At 43.9% G+C, this 17917-nt stretch overlaps 1 pseudogene; it reads left to right on the top strand.

Moving 5' to 3' along the window:
* Nucleotides 1-3555: 3555 nt before the first annotated feature.
* Nucleotides 3556-6540, top strand: LOC105705454 (transmembrane emp24 domain-containing protein 10-like; annotated as a pseudogene).
* Nucleotides 6541-17917: the final 11377 nt, after the last annotated feature.

The following is a 17917-nucleotide window of genomic DNA, read 5'->3' as shown; positions in this document are numbered from 1 at the left end:
TCCATGGCCTTTCACCACAGCCTCCACTGATTCTGAGAGTGCTCTCGGGCTTGAATTTCTCCAATCTCTGTTGCATAGGAAGTCAGTTCCTTTGGGGAGAGATTTGGAGTTTTCTATTTTATGGCTTGCTTCTCTCTCTGGACAACATCTCTGAGCCATGGCACTGGTGCTTGGGGCAGGAACAATGACACGCTTTCCTCTGAGTGATGCCCCAGTTTTAGGAGCTGAGCACTCAGCAGAGAGGGGGCGGCAGCAGCCCCGGGTTTCCTCAACTTACCTTTCCAGCATGGATCCTACATCCCACAGGACTGGAGTGAGCAGTAGAGGCCCCAGGATTCTCGGTGGTACTGTGCCCTATACTCAGCCTTTGTCCTACAAGTGGGGGGTGCTGGGCAGAAGGGAGCCTTCACTTCTGAGATGCACTTACCCAGAATTTAGCCTCAGCAGCAGGTAGCTGTGGGCAGAATGAGAAAAATCTGAAGATCTGCCCCTCCCAGAAGGATAGGCCTTCAACGGGGAGCTGCAGGGTGGCGGGGGAGGGAGTCCTGTGTTCTTGGCTGTACTAGCACGGTGCAGGGTTTCTATCTACTGAGCTGGGAATGATGCAGAAAGAGGGCCTTGGTTCAAATACCACAGACTATTACTGAGTTTTAGGAGATTTGCCTGAATAAATATTTCTTCATTTGCCATATGTTCTTAGGACCATTTCCAGAGACTTTAAGTGATTGTTTTAGAATAACTTTTTTTTTCCAGTTTAGATTGCAGCTGGGTCCATAGAGCTCCTCATGCTGTCAGGCCAGAAGTATAAACTTCTAGTTCACTCTTGCTTCCAGGGTGTAGTGTCCTTTGGGGTCTGAACCTGGGGGTTTTATCAAGGCTCCTGCTTCTGGGCAGTTTCTGACCTCCGTTTCTTATCTTCTCAGACACGAGTCAAGAGTTCAGTGTACTGTCGGGCGCGGTGGCTCATGCCTGCAATCCCAGCACTTTGGGAGACACAGGCGGGCAGATCACTTGAGGTCAGAAATTCAAGACCAGCCTGGTCACAATGGTGAAACCCCCATCTCTACTAAAAAAGTACAAAAAATTGCTGAGTATGGTGGCACACACCTATAGTACCAGCTACTTGGGAGGCTGAGACAGGAGAATCACTTGAAATCGGGAGGCGGAGGTTGCAGCGAGCCGAGATCGTGCCACTGAACCCCAGCTTGGGTGCAGAACCAGACTCTGTCTCAAAAAAAAAATTCAGTTTACTTCCTAACTTTTCAGCCTTTCAGAACCAGTCTTGAGAGGGAAATAGTACCAAATGCCAGACACCCATCTCTGGGTGTCTCTTCTCTCCCGTATCTTATCCCTGTAATCTTTCATTGCTATAGTAGCTCTTCAAAGAGATTTTTAAATATTTAATCCAAATTTTCTCTCTCTGTTTCTTTCTTTCTTTCTTTCTTTTTTTTTTTCTTGAGACAGAGTCTTGCTAGGTCTCCCAGGCTGGAGTGCAGTGGCACAATCTCAGCTCACTGCAACCTCCATATCCCTGGTTCCAGGAATCCTCCTGCCTCAGCCTCCCGAGTAGCTGGGATTACAGGCGCCCATCACCATGCCTGGCTAATTTTTGTATTTTTAGTAGAGATGGGGTTTCACCATGTTGGTCAGGCTGGTCTCGAACTCCTGACCTTGTGATCCTCCTGCCTCGGCCTCCCAAAGTGCTGGGATTACAGGTGTGAGCCACTGCACCTGGCCTAGTCCAGATTTTCTAGTTATTCTCAGAGGAAGGGTTGGTCTGGAAAACATAATCTGCCATTGATGGAGATATGACCTGAAGTGGTTAACAGTAAAGATGGAAAGGAAGATGTGAGCAGAAGAAACAGTTAGGAAGTGAAAGCAAGAGACCTTACTGATTGATTGGATATGGGAAGAAGAAAGATAATAGGATGTTGTGAAGATTTTTATCTGATAGTTTCATGGTTGGTGGGACCCTTCGCAGAGACAGGGACCCGGGAAGAGGAGCAAGCATGATGAGAAGGAGAGATCATGAGTTCAACTCTGGATAGTCCAAATTTGAGATGCCTGTGTGGCATTTCATTGTTCAGGAAATAATGCATTATTGAAGTCTGAAGTCCAGGAGAGGAGCCTACACTTCAGACCGAGATTTGAAAATGATCAACAAAGAGGTAAAGACTGAAGCCACGAGGGTGGACAAGAGAGGGCCCAGAGAGAAGAAGAACCAGGGAAGATCCCTGGAAAACACTGACTTTGAGGTGACAGAAGAAACAGTTGGCATCAGAGAAGCAGCAGCCACAAACTCGGGAGGACTTTAGGAAAGTACAACCAGTAGAGGAAATCAGAGGAGAAGGGCGGGATCCACGCATCGAGTGCTTCAGGTGGCCCAAGCAGAGGAGAGAAGCGCCTTCCAGAGACGTTTCAGTGGCAGTGGGAGCAGAATCCGGGTGGCCAAGGCTGAGGGAGTGGGCAGGGAGTTGAAGCAGAAGACAGGAGTGCAGACAACTCTTTCCAGAAGTTCCTAAGAGGAATGTGCAGGAGCGCCTCTCTATTCTGCTGGGCCACCTACTTTCGGTGTGCTGCATTTCTGCAGCCTACACTGATTGTCTTGGCTTTCCCACCTCCCACTTAAGCTCTTAAGTTAATTCTATGCAGATGGATTAATTGTTGAATCTGGTCATTTCTCCCTTTGCCTCAATCTGTTTGTCCACTCAGCATCATCTAACACCATTAACCACCCATCTCTACCTCTGGTCCAAGATAACACTGTGGTAATTTTTAAACATTGATGCAAATTCCTTAACACTGCCTCCCTTTGATCCCCCGCTTGACTCTGTTTTGATCAGTCCTATCATGATGGTGTGGTGGAAATTACGCTATGTGACATTCAAAAAAAAAAAAAACGTCGTGCAGCTTCTGCCTTGCATGACGCTTTCTAACTCATTTGTACCGTTTCATGAGCGATAACTCTATCCCTTTTATTGCTGAGTAGTATTCCGTTGCACGGATCAACCACAGTGTGTGCATCCATTCACCAGTTGACAGACAATTGCGTTGCTTTCAGTCTGAAGGTAATATGAAGAAAGCATCCCTAACTGTTCTCATATAGGTCTTTGTGTGGACATATGTTTTCATTTGGAATTTGCCCCTCTTCTTTCTCCTTAACCCATCCTGCTGCCTGACATGTGCACGTGATGGCAGAGCTCTAGCTGCCATCTTGAGCCATGGAATGAAGACCTTCATCTGGGATGGCAGAGTTGAGTTGGGAAGAGCCTGGGTCTCTAGCACTGTGCAAATCTCTAGCAGCCGTGGATTGTCCACCTATGGACTTCTCAAAAATAAGAAATACATTCCCATCTTATTTAAACCATCATTATTTTGAGATTGTCTATTTCTTGCAGAAAATATGATTTTAACTAATACACCATTGCAAAAATTCCTTTTGGGGAGATGGTATAAGCTTAAGTTACATGGAGTCTATTTGAATTGCTTGCAAATAAGAACCCCAATTGAAAGCTTTCCTGTGACGGTAGAGAAGATGCACATCTTCTTCGCCAGATGTATCTTGTCTGCTCTTGGCGCCTGGATCCAAAGCAGTCAATTCATGACCATGAACATGCTGAGGATTGTAAGAGGAAGATGAATGGCACCTGCTCCATTTGTGGTTCCATTCCTGCTGGCAACTGTGAGCCACTAACTTATCCAAAGTTGGAGCTGCCCAATCCTCTGGGCTTCACGTTGTATGAGAAAATCATTATCATTGACAAAGAAACTTATAATTGATCATCTATCACATGCAATGGACAGAAACCAGTAAATACAATCCTTCTCCTAACACCTTCTCAGGCTTTGTGTTTGCCTGCCTCACTGTGCCTATCCTCAAACATTCCCAAGAAGGCCCTTTCCCCATCTCCACTTTCACAAATCTCCTCTATCCTAAATTTAGTGTGGGCTCAAACATCACTTCAAAAATAAGACAGTACCAGATGTCCTTGGCCTCAGGGATTGGATCATTGGTAATCACACAACACACACTGGACCAGTTAGAGTAAATTCTGGGACTTTTGCTGGTACCACTGGGAAATTTAAAAGTCCTTTTTTTCCCCCTAAGGTAGGTAGCCCAACTGGAGAGACAAGAGCCTGAGAGTAGCAGCGATTTCTGTGCCACCTTGTAAGAAGCCCACTTAAGGACAGTAGAGACAGTAATGTAGAGAGACTGGTTTTATTGTCTCTGTCTAGAGCTTATACTTCCCAGTTACATCAGCCATACCACCTTGTTTTTGCCTGTGTATTTGAGTTGTAATTCTGTCACTTTTTTTTTTTTTTTTTTTTTTGGAGACGGAGTTTCGCTCTTGTTACCCAGGCTGGAGTGCAATGGCGCGATCTCGGCTCACCGCAACCTCCGCCTCCTGGGTTCAGGCAATTCTCCTGCCTCAGCCTCCTGAGTAGTTGGGATTACAGGCACGCGCCACCATGCCCAGCTAATTTTTTGTATTTTTAGTAGAGACGGGGTATCACCATGTTGACCAGGATGGTCTCGATCTCTTGACCTCGTGATCCACCCGCCTCAGCCTCCCAAAGTGCTGGGATTACAGGCGTGAGCCACCGCACCCTGCCCGTAATTCTGTCACTTAAAGTCAAGAGATCAGACTAATAAAAGCCCCTAATTTACAATACCTTCCCTCATTCGTTTAATGTTTTTTCAACAAATGGTATGAAGCATTTATCATGCACCAAGTGCTTGCCGTGGTCTATTAAACAGCCTCATGGAGAAGACAGACATCAACCAAGAGGAAACATAAATGAATGTATAGTTAGACAAAGTGGAAAGTGTTCTGAAGTGGTGATTCCATGCGAGTACCTGGAGAACCTGCAGTAAACTGGGAGCAAAGGCAAAGCCACATCCTGGCCTTGATTCAGGATCTGGCCTTGCAAGTCCCGGGCATGTTGGAGGGGCATACTTGGTATTCTGAACTTCATCCTAAGAGCCATGAGAAGTACTGCTGTGGGATGATGTTTTTAAAATTATCCATTTTTTGCCCACAGACTTCCTCCAAGCCCTCTCTTACCTCTTCTCCTATTCAGGTCATCAGGTCATTTCTGCACTCATTGCCTCAGGGAGAGACATGTCAAAGCAGGAAGCAGAGGGAAAAAATAAGTCACTTCATGGCTTTGGCTTAAATAAGATCAAGGTTTATTTCCCCCTCAAGAAGCAGTCTGTGAGGAGCAGCCCAGGGCTGGCAGGACAGCTCTTCTCCATCAGAGTATCTGGAGACCCAGGTTCCTTCCATCTTGTTGCTCTGCCATCCTCGGGTTTTGCCTCTGTCTAGTCCCTGGTGACACAATGATCACCTCCATGCAGACCAGGTGAAGGAGAAGGAGGACTCCAGGGGCAGCAGCTTGTTGCTCATCACTTCTCCTGAAATCTCATTGGCCCAAGCTTAATCACATGACCACTCTGATTACAAAGAGGCTGGGAAATGTGGTCATTAGCTGGGTGACTATGTAGGTAACTAAAATTTGGAGTGTCTTATTACTTGTTAACATTTTTAATTGAGGTATAATTCACTTACTATAAATTCACTTTTAAAACTTCCGTGATTCAGTCGTTTTGAGTATATCTACAGAGTTTTGCAACCATCACCCCTATCTAATACCACTGTTCTAATTTCAGAACATATTTATCACCCCATAAATAATCTCAGTGCCCCTTAGCAGTCACTCCTCACTCTCCCTTTCCCTCAGCCTCTGGAAAGCTCTAGTTTACATTCCGTCTCTATGGGTTTGCCTTCGTTGGACATTTCATGTAAATGCTATCATACATGCAGCCTTCTGTGTTGGCTTCTTTCACATATTTTATGGTTTATCTATGGCATAGCATATGTCAGTGCTTCACCCTTCAATTCTTTTTTTCTTTTTTCAGTAACAATGTTTGCATGGCTGTTTTTGTTTCTGCTCAGCCCCAGCTTGGTCCTCACCATCTCCTTCTACCTGCCCATTAACTCCTGAAAGTGCCTCCATGAGGACATCCACAAGGACCTGCTAGTGATGGGCACGTACAAGACCTCCAACCAGTCTGGGGGCACTGGCGGCCTGCACAAACACCTCAAGGTCACAGATTCTGCTGGCCACGTGCTCTACTCCAAGCAGGATGCAACCAAAGGGAAATTCGCCTTTACTCTGGAAGATTATAACATGTTTGAAGTGTGTTTTGAGAGTAAGGAAACAAGGCGGATACCTGACCAAGTCGTGATCCTAGACATGAAGCATGGAGTGGAGGCAAAAAAAAAAAAAAAATTACAAGGAGATTGCAAAGCTTAAGCCATTACAGGTGGAACTGCAATGCCTAGACCTCTCAGAATCTATTGTTAATGATTTTGCTACATGAAGAAGAGAGAGGAGGAGATGTATGATACCAATGAATCAACAAACACTTGAGTCCTGTACTTCAGTGCCTCTTTAATGTTCTGCTTCATTGGACTAGACACCTGGCAGGTTTTCTACCTGCATTGCTTCTTCAAGGCCAAGATATTGACTGAGTAATGAATGAAGTGCACCCTCCTCCCACCATGTATTTCAGGCAGCAGAACATCACTGGACATCCTAACAACAGCACCATCAAGATGCATTGGAGCCCTCTTGCTAGAACTGATCTCTTGGTGTGGGAGGACAAGGGTGCCACCTACACCCAACAAGTCAATGAGGTGATTTTTAACTTGATAGGATTTGGACTCGTTTTACAGCAATAGGACTAGTATTAGAGTCACCTATGACAAAAAAATCAGGATTACCAAGATAATGCCAAAGCCAGAATTTGTACTGGGTTTCCTTGTGCTATCCGTTTGAACCAAGTTTTCTTTCCTTCTCCCGCTTTCTCTGCAGCTTGGGTTTCCACTCTAGTGCTTTTACCAAGGTTGGTATGGCCATGTTGAACTTGTTTCCTTCTGGTTGTCTTCTTTGGATTTCCTTGTGAAAACACCCTTAACTTTCTCTTTGCCTTTAGCCGAAATGTTCACGTAGTTTCTGGTGCTATCTTCTCATAATTTTATGTCTTTTGAAAGGTGGATAGATATGACACTTCAGAAAGTAAGCTTTGAACTGAAGATAACTCTTAAACAAAATATCATTTTAGACAATTGAGATATTTATACTCCAAAAAGACATAATTTACATATCACTTTTTCACTCTTTTTATGGCTAAATAAAATTACTTGACACAGATATTCCATACTTCGTCCATCCATTCATCAGTTGGTGGACATTTGGGTTGTTTATAGCCTTTAGCTATTAGGAATAATGCTGCATTGAACACAATATAAGCTTTCGTTTGAGCATTTGTTTTCAGTTCCCTTAGATATATACCTAGGAGTAGAAGATGGGTCATACGGTAGTTTTATATTTAACTTTTTAAGAAACTGCCTACTTGTTTCCAAAAGTGGCTGCACCATCTTACATTCCCCAGAAGCAATGCAAGAGGGTTCCAGTGCTTCAACATCCTCGCCATTTCATCTTTATTACAGCCACCCTAGCAGGTGTGAAGTGGTGTCTCACTGTGGCTTTGATGTGCATTTTCCTACTGATGCTGAGCATTGTTTCATGTGTCTGCTGCCATTTGTCTAACTTCTTTGGAGAAATGCCCATTCAAGTCTTTTGTCCATTTAAAAAATTGGGTTATTTGTTCTTTTGTTGTTGAGTTTAAGGAGTTCTTTATATATTCTAGATACCAGACCCTTATCAGAGATATGACTTGCAAGTATTTCCTCCCATTCTGTGGCTTGTCTTTTCACTTTATTGATAGTGTTTTCGAAACATGACTTTTTAAATGTTGATGAAGTACAATTTATCTAGCTTTCCTCCCCTTCGGTTGCTTGTGCTTTTGGTATCCCATCTACGAATCCTTGCCTACTCTACGAGATATGTGCCTATGCTTTTTTCTAAGGGTTTTATGGTTTCAGTTCTTATATTCAGATCTTTGATCCACTTTTGAATTTCCTTTCTTGTAAGCTTTATTGAGATATTATATACAATAAAACTGAACAATTTTAAGCGTACAATTTGATGAGTTTTGACAAATGCATATGGTTCTGTTTCAATCCATTTTGAGATCTTTTTATGTGCTGCAAGGCAGGGGTCCAACACATTCTTTTTGCATCCAGTTGTCTCAGCACCATTTGTTGAAGACTAATCTTTCTTTATTGGATTGTGGTAGCCTAACATTAAAAGAAGAAGGGGCAAATGGATACAGGGAGACAGTGAGCCTCCTCTACCCCATGACCCTTAGGAAAATGGGAGGACTTGGCAGCAGAGACAAAATACTAGGTGGAAATGTTCTAAGAACAGCTTTCTTCATGCTCAGACTAGAAAACAGTCTTCTACAGCTCAGAGGCAGATGAAGACCAAAAGGAAAGTGGTGAGAACAGAAAGGGTGGGGTGTGTGTGTGTGTGTGTGTGTGTGTGTGTGTGTGTCAGTCAAAGGAGGCCTTGCAAACCACACCCCAGGGAAGGGTCCTTGGGAAGAAGAAACGTCTCAAAGAAGGAAAATAGCTGTGATATAATTAAGCTTATAGGTCTTAGTCCCACCAAGATTGCCACACCCAGAGGTGGGGTGGCAGGTGCTGCAGCCTGGTTCTTGCGTGCCCACCTGGTATTGGAGCAACAGAGAGCAGGAGGTGAAGGAGATTTGGTAAGAGTAGAAGCATGTCTCAGTAGATGGAATACAAAGAGGGCAAAAGGGGCCTCTAAGGCCTCAGCTCTACTTAAGACCCCTAAGAAAAATAGAGCCCCAGAATTGACAAAGATTCAGCTTCACCATCTCACTGGAATAGGGGCTCATAAAAATGCTGAATTACAGAAAAAATATAGATAAATGCATAATTCAGAAAAATAAGATATGCATAATTCTATAGGAATATGGAGAAATGCAGATATAGCTCATGCACTTATTCTTTTTTTTTTTTTTTTTTTTGAGACAGAGATTTGCTCTGTCGCCAGGCGCCAGGCTGGAGTACAGTGGTGCAATCTCAGCTCACTGCAATCTCCACCTCCTGGATTCAAGCAATTCTCCTGCCTCAGCCTCCCCAGTAGCTGGGACTACAGGCGCACACCACAATGCCCAGCTAATTTTTGTATTTTTTAGTAGAGACGGTGTTTCACCATGTTGGCCAGGATGGTCTCGATCTCTAGACCTCGTGATCCACCTGCCTTGGCCTCCCAAAGTGCTGGGATTACAGGCGTGAGCCACTGCACCCGGCTAGTTCATGCACTTTTAATTTTGTATGCTGAGGCCCACTCTCATTACACTATTAAAGGGCTTTAAAAAAGGAACAGTAATCCAATCAAAGCCACATTGCAAAAGAGACCCCTACCTGACCATGGTGTGGCCAGCAAATAGAGATGGCAAAGGAGCAGGTATGGGGAGGTCAGTTAGGACACTGTGGCAGTGGTCAGAGAGACAGATGGGCAGATGATGGCAGCTTGGTCCTGGGTGGTGGCAATAGGAATGGAGAGAATTGGGCAGATTTCAGAATTATTAAGAAATAGAAATCTCAGGACAGAGAGTCTTCCATCTCCACCATCCACTCACCTTATTCCTCCTCAGTCTCCTAACACATTTTTTTTTTCACCGAGACAGAGTCTCGCTCTGTCACCCAGACTGGAGTGCAATAGCACAATCTCAGCTGACTGCAACCTCCGCCTCCTGGGTTCAAGGAATTCTCCTGCCTCAGCCTCCCGAGCAGCTGGGATTACAGGCATCTGCCACCACGCACAGCTAATTTTTGTATTTTTGGTAGAGACGGGGTTTCGCCATGTTGGTCAGGCTGGTCTCGAACTCCTGACCTCGTGGTCCACCCACCTCAGCTTCCCAATGTGCTGGGATTAGAGGTGTGAGCCACTGTGCCTGGCTCATACTTTTTTTAAAAAGAAAAAACTTTACTGAGATGTATTTTACATATCATAAAACTCATCCATTTCAAGTATAGAATTCAACAGTTTGTGGTAACAAATACAATATGTGGCTTTTGTGAGTGGATTCTTTCACTTAGTGTAATGTTTTCAAGATTCATCATGTTGGAGCATGTAAATGTGCTTCATTCTTTTTCATGGTTGCATAATGTTTCACTATGCCATTATCCATTCATCAGTTGTTGATCATTTGGGTTGTTTCTACTCTTTAATTATTATGAATAATGCTGTTAAGAACATTCATGTACAAGTTTCTATGTTAACATAAGCTTTCATTTCTCTTATTTTCATTTTATTCCACCTAGGAGTGGAATTACTGGGTTGTATGGTAGTTTTATGGTTTTTTGTTTTGTTTTGTTTTTGTTTTTTGAAATGGAGTTTCACTCTTGTTGCCCAGGCTGGAGTGCAATGCTGTGATCTCAGCTCACTGCAACCTCCACCTCCCAGGTTCAAGCAATTCTCCTGCCTCAGCCTCCCAAGTATCTGGGATTACAGGCATAAGCCACCACACCTGGATAATTTTGTATTTTTAGTAGAGATAGGGTTTCTCCCTGTTGGTCAGGCTGGTCTCAAACTCTCGACCTCAGGTAATTTGCCCGCCTCGGCCTCCCAAAGTGCTAGGATTACAGTCGTGAGCCACTGCACCCAGCTTGTAGTTTTATGTTTAACTGTTTGAGAAGCCACCAAATTATTTTCTTTTTTTTTTTAAGATGAGGTCCCACTATGTTGCCCAGGCTGGTCTTGAACTCCTGGGCTCAAGCGATCCTCCGACCTCAGCATCCCAAAGCACTAGGATTGGAGGCATGAGGCATTCCACCATTACATGCCTGGCCAGCCACCAAATTATTTTGCAAAGTAGCCACACCACCTTACATTCCCACCAGCAGTGTATGAGCATTCCCATCTCTCTATACCCTCAACAGCAATTTTGGTCTGTCTGATTTACTATAGCCATTCTACTGGGTAAGAACTCACACACATTTCTGCTTCTTCTTGGCAATGCATCCACATGGACCCATGCTGGGGCTTTCCAGGACTGGCTGAATTTCCCCTCCACTTGTAGAAGGGATGTATATGGCAATACTGTAGCTCCAGAGCTTGTTCCAGGGCCTAGAACTAAGGATCCACCCCTGAATGGCTCCTGGATGGATAGAGGCCTAGGTGAGGGAGGTACATGGTGAGGGGGATAGTGAATTCAGTGCAACTGGGACTCAGTGATATCTGAGAAGTCTGGGGGCTGGGAGGGAAGTTGTGCATATTTAAGAATACCACCCAGAGTGTGATAGGGTGGAGAAGAGGCAGGGTAGCCTGGGTAGAAAATCAGCTCCCAGCCTCCAGCTTGGACCTTACCCTCAAGGAATGCAGAAACCCCCTGTGCATCCCTTTTCTCTCCTGATATAGTTTGGATATTTATCCCCACCAAATCTCATGTTGAATTGTAATCCCAATGTTGGAGGTGGGGCCTGGTGGGAGGAGTTTGGGTCATAGGGGTGGACCCCTCATGGCTTGGTGCTATTCTCGCTATAGTAAGTTCTAACAAGATTAGTTGTGTAAGTGTGTGGTACCTCCCCACTCCCACTCTCTCTCTCTCTCTCTCTCTTGCTCCTGCTTTTGCTATTTGAGCTACTTGTTTCTGCTTCGGCTTTCACCATGACTGTAAGCTTCCTGAGGCCTCCCCAGAAGCCAAGCAGATGCTGACATCATGCTTGTACAGCCTGCAGAACCATGAGCCAACTAAATCTCTTTTCTTTATAAATTACCCAGCCTCAGGTATTTCTTTATAGCAATGCAAGAAGAGCCAAATATACCTCCCCACTGGAGCACTAACCCTAGACCTGTCACAAGTCAGATGTCACATACACTTGTGGAGACAAGAAAGAGGACATGAAAGTCCCAGAGGAGCTGGAGCTAGGATCCTGACAAGGGTTGAGCTCTGGAATTGGGATGCCTGGATTGCCCCCCTCATCTTCTTGGGGCTAGGTGAGCTCCTTGGTATCTCTAGTTGGCATTCCCAGTTGGAATCTGCAGACTCACATTGCCTGGATTTTCCCTGGGCTATTTCACGTGATCCAGACCCTGGGAGTTCTTCCTCTCTCAAGAAGTTCCTTTCATGCCCTAATACTAATTCCTCATGTCCCAACCCAACACAGAAACCCACCTCAAAGCAACTTAAGCAAAACAGGCAATACATTGGCTCGTGCAACTGAAAAACCATGACCCACAAGGCTGGTATGGGGGCTCAAAAGATGGCTTCAAGAACCAGGCTGTGTCCTTTCTTGGTTCTTGTTTCCTCCATTGTCTTAACCCACCCCACAATGGCCACCAGCATCTCTATACTTACCTCTTCCTAGCTGAGCAATCCCAGCAGAGAAAGAGTAACTTTGCTCAGCACTTCTAAAAGGAATGTCATGCCTGAGTCTCTTGGGCCTGGCTAGGAGGCTGTGCCACAAGGTCATTTCACAGCTTGGAGGCTGTGCCACAAGGTCATTTCTCAGCAATTCCAGCCTCCCCTTTATTCAAGGGATACCTGGTCTATGAACTGGCTCTGGTCTGGGAACTGTATAAGGGACTGTGACTCTCTACTATGGCAATTCAATTCAGGGCTGTAGTCACCTGACCTAAAGAACCTTTTTGTTGGTGTTCATACAGATCAAATTACATGATTTCTGCTTCTGGTCATGATGGTATAATAAGGAATAGACTTACCCTCCCATCATAAACAACTAAAAAACCAAACAAAATACACAAAACAATGGTTTTCAGATTTTACCAATAGTGCAGGATGATGATCTCTGAGAGAATGAAAACAAATGAAGTGAGCCCCATTGCTGTGCTGTCTCAGTCCCTGGAGGGAGTTTCTAGGCTGCAGTGCTGGGAGAGAGGCTTACACAGACTCTTATGGTCTCCCTGATTTACAGAGATAGTGTTCAGAAAAGGCAAGGTAAATAGAATTAACAGGGCAGAGTACCAAAGAGAGAGCTGCAGAGATGGGGTGAGTGGTACTGAAATTCTATACAGGGCTCTCCTTGGTTAGTCAATGGAATATTGATCACTGCATGTATGTGAAGAAACTTGTGAGGCTAGGTAAAGAACTAAAAAGTAGCAGGCAGAACAATCCCTAGGGTTGGCACAGGGCCAGGAAGAGTTTGTGTTCCCACTCGCCAGAATGGAAAGTTCTCTTAACTCAATAGTGGCGCCAAATTAGTCCTAGACTAAAGGCTATTCTGGGTCAATGCTTAAAAGGAAGTCACAAAAGAATCAAACTCTACCTCAGAACAAAGCATAAATAGACAAAATCCAGCACCCAGGATCAAAACACTTACAATGTCTGGCATTGAATCAAAAATTATCAGACATGCAAAGAAACAGGAAAACATAGGAAGAAAAATTAATCAATAGAAACAGACCATCAAATGACACAAATGATAGAATTATTAGATTATGGCATTAAGATGACTATTATAAAAATACTCAAGATGTTCAAGAAGGAAGAAGAAAATATGAACATGATGAAAAGAGAAACTGAACATATAAAAAAGTCAAAAATTAAACTTCTAGAAATAAAAAATACATTGGATGGGATTAATGGCATATTAGACATTGCAAAAGAAAAATAAAGCAGGAAAAGAAGGAAAAACAAAGAACAGATGGCACAGAAAACAGCTAGCAATATGCTAGACTTCAATTCAGCCATATCAATCATCATAGTAAATGTAAATGTTCTAACATTCTAACTAAAAGGCACAGATTTTCAGATAATTTTTTTTTTTTTTTTGAGACAGAGTTTCTCTCTTGTTGCCCAGGCTGGACTGCAATGGCACAATCTCAGCTCTCTGCAACCTCTGCCTCCCAGGTTCAAGAGATTCTCCTGCCTCAGCCTCTCGAGTAGGTGGAATTACAGGCATCCACCACCACACTTGGCTAATTTTTTGTATTTTTAGTAGAGACAGGGTTTCACCATGTTGGCCAGGCTGGTCTCAAACTCCTGACCTCAGGTGATTCACCTGCCTTGGCCTCCCAGAGTGCTGGGATTAGAGACATGAGCCACCATGCATGGCCAATTTTATTTTAATAAGACCTAACTATATGCTGTCTATAAGAAATCTATTTTAAATATAAAAGCAATAGATAGGTTAAAATTTTTTAAGTGGAACATATATATATATTTCATTTGTATATATTATATATATTATAAATATATAAATATGTATAATATAATATATATTTTGTTATATATTATTTTGAATATAATATATTCTATATATATGTATTACATATATAGTTCATATATAAAATGCATATTCCATATATAACATATATATTCCACATACAATATATATTCCATATAATATATATTCCATATATGATATATATTCCATATTATATATATTTCACATATATATAATATATATTCCATTTACATAATACACACACATACAATATGCAGTCACTCTTTTTGAAAAGCTGGGATGCTATACTAATATCATATAAAATAGATTTCAGAACAAGGACTATTGCCAGCAATACAGAGGGACATTTCATAATGATAAAGAGTTACTTGGTCAAGAAAACATACAAATCCTAAATGTTAATGCACTTAATAACAGCTTCAAAATATATTAAGCAAAAACTAAAAGGAAAAACAGACAAATCCACAGTTACAGCTGGAGAGTTCAACACATCCTCTCAATAACTGGCAGAACAAGCAGACAGAAAATCAATAAACACATAGAACAGATGTCTGAAAACAAATGCCTTGTTTTTGTAAATAAAGTTTTATTGGAAAACAACCACAGACACTTATTTACATATTGTTGGTGACTGCCTTCATACTATAATGGCAGAGTTGAGTAGTTGAGTTGCAACAGAGATGGTGTGGACTTCATGGACAAATTATTTATAATCTGGCTCTTTAAAAAAAGAGTTTGCCATTTTCATTTTTTTTTATTTATTTACTTTTTTGAGACAGAGTCTCATGCCGTCGCCCAGGCTGGAGTGTGATGGCGCAATCTCGGCTTACTGCAACCTCTGCCTGCCAGTTTCAAGTGATTCTCCTGCCTCAGCCTCCTGAGTAGCTGGGATTACAGGCGTGTGCCACCATGCCCAGCTGATTTTTGTATTTTTAGCAGAAATGGGGTTTCACCATGTTAGCCAGGCTGGTCTCAAACTCCTGACCTCAGGTGATCCACCTGCCTCGGCCTCCCAAAGTGTTGGGATTACAGGGATGAGCCACTGTGCGCTGACTGCCAATCTCTGATACAGAAGACATGAACAACATTATCAACCAATCTGACCTAATTACTATTTATGGAACACTCCACCCAACATCTGAATACATATTTTTCAAGTACACATAGGGCATTTACCAAAACAGACTGTATTCTGCACCATAATACAAGTCTTGATATATTTTAAAGGGTGAAAATCATACATCATACAAAGTATCTCCTCTGACAAAAATAGAATTAAATTGGAAGTCAATCCCCAACTAAATAACACGCTTCTGAATAACCCACGAGTCAAAGAAAAAACCGCAAATAAAATTAGAAAATATTTGAACAAATGCAAATGAAAACATGGCATAGCAAATTGTGAGGCATGCAGATCAGGTCAGACTTTAATAGGCTGCCATGTACTTAGTTCAAGGACATCATGATCAATTAACCACCGCTGAAGATCTCTATGGCCCAAGCCATCCTGATTGTTGCTCCAGCCCACCTTAACCCTGGCATTAAGGGGCTACCTCCCTTACTCTCCTGCTTCCTTGAATCAGTTAACTTCCCCCAAATCCTAGTGGCTTAAACACTAACCTTTCATTTTGCTTACAGTTCTGTGGACCAGCTGAACAGTTCTTGTGTTCTGGGTAACCTGGGTTGATTCCTGCTGAGCTCTTTCATGTGCCTGTAGTCAGCTGAACAACCTAGGACAGCTTCAATCACATATCCAGCAATTGGCTGGCTGTTGGACAGAGTGACAGGGGCAATGGACACACATGCCTCTCGTCATCCAGCAGTCTAGCCAGACTTCACTGGGGCTGGATTCCAAGGGCAGAAGAAAAGGGCAAGCAAGTCCCAGTGCACAAGGACTTTCCAAGCCTTGCCTTGCATGCCCTTTCTTACCGTTCCATTGTTCCAAAGCAGGTCACCTGCCCAAACCCATAGACAAGGTGTGGAGCAACAGACTACCTGGGAAGAGCTGCAGAGTGCTGTGGATGAGAGGAGAAGTATTCATGGTCGTTGATGCAATTTATTCAGGGAGCTTATTTCAATGGGGACATCTCCCACTGTCATCACTGGCCTGCAAAAGTAGCCATGACGCAGCCTTTCCAGGTGCCCATGCTTCCGTCACCAATGTGTTACCCAAAGCTCTGGTCCAGAAAATGTCCTCTGAGCTCCTCAGGAATCATGGTTAGGTGGTAGATGAGTATTTGATTGTTCAAATCTCAATAATTTCCAGAGCCCCGGCTGCAAGTGAGTTCAGAAAAGGTACTTGGTATTCTTCCAGCTCCAGCCTCTGCAGCACAGGAAGGACCCCAAAAGGTGGTGCCATGGATGCTGAGCACCAGTTCAACGTGTCCACCCACGCTGAGGAGCTTCATGAAGAGGGAGGTACGCCCTGCAGCAACAGAGAAGGAGACAGGCAGGAGTTCCTTGTTGCCTGCTCCTATCCGGAGGTCTCAAAGTCCAGCTAATTGATGCCATGTCCGCAGGGACCTCCCACCTGCTGACGCAGGCCAGCCATGACTAAGGCCCGAATCAGTCTCAACAGGAGTAAGGCGGCCCCCATTCCCCAGCCAGACCACTCCCGGAACACACTGTGCAGACCCAGAGCCCACAATAATCACATTTTTCACCAGCCCCACCATGTACCAAGGATAGTGTTCTGCAGCTAGAGAGACCATCTTGTTTAATCCTCAAAACCATCAGGGGCAGGGAGGGATAGTTCCATTCCTCTGGGGATAAAAACCAAGGCTCAAAGAGGTGACGTCACTTACTGATATCACCTATAATAGTGACTGAGCTGGGGTTTTAATGCAGATCTAAATCCTCAAAACCACCAGGGGCAGGGAGGGATAATAGTTCCGTTCCACTGGGGACAAAAACCAAGGCTCAGTGAGGTGACATTACTTACCAATGTCACCTATAATAGTGACTGAGCTGAGGTTTGAATAGAGATCTAAATGATGGGGAAGTCTTCCTGCTGGGTTGCACAGCTGCTCTGCCTGCCATCGTCCAATCTCAGGGGTTGTCAAGGGAGGACCCCTCTGCCCTGCTCCCTAGGCACCCAAGGTGTTCTCTGCCCTTCACTCCACACCATAGAGAGCTGCCCCCGAGCCTGTACCTGGCTCTCTGCGGAGGTCCTACCCAGACCCTGTCCTGCTGCCCACAAACATGTCACTGGATAAGAGGGGTGCAGTCTTCCCTCCGATCCTAGAGGAAAAACAAGTGTGTGATCACTTGAAAGATGACCCTGTATTTCCAACTGGACGTCCCTGGAGTTGGCTATATTAATGTGGGGGACGCCAGCTGCCCTGATTCTATTTCTCCTTCCCTGAAGAACAGACTTTTCCTAAGGGAAATTCCTTAGGATATTTTATGAGAATTGGCATCACCTCTCACAGACGCACCAGAGTCCAACCTGAGGCCTGTGCAGGGCCAATCACAGTGACTGTGATTATTTCAGGGGTGGGCATATGACCCAGTTTGAGCCAATAGTCAGCCAGTCTGGTGATTTTTTTCTGGCCCAAATGGGAAAGGGAAGTTTTCTTTCCACTGGAATTATTGAGCTGGTTAATTATGAGACTGAAGCCTTTGGGAACTATCCTGCTAGCACAAGGAGAAAGTCTCCAGAGAAAGAAGCCAACACAGAAGCCCTGGAGCCAGCCATTCTTGAGGCTGGTAGAGCTTTCAAGTACATAAACCAATAATTTTTCTTTTATCCTGAAGGTGAATTGGGT

Source organism: Aotus nancymaae, unplaced genomic scaffold (assembly GCF_030222135.1).
Source record: "Aotus nancymaae isolate 86718 unplaced genomic scaffold, 86718_ANA_hifiasm-v0.15.2.pri h1tg000046l, whole genome shotgun sequence".
Taxonomy (NCBI): Eukaryota; Metazoa; Chordata; class Mammalia; order Primates; family Aotidae; genus Aotus; species Aotus nancymaae.
This window is presented reverse-complemented; position numbering and strand designations above follow the sequence as displayed.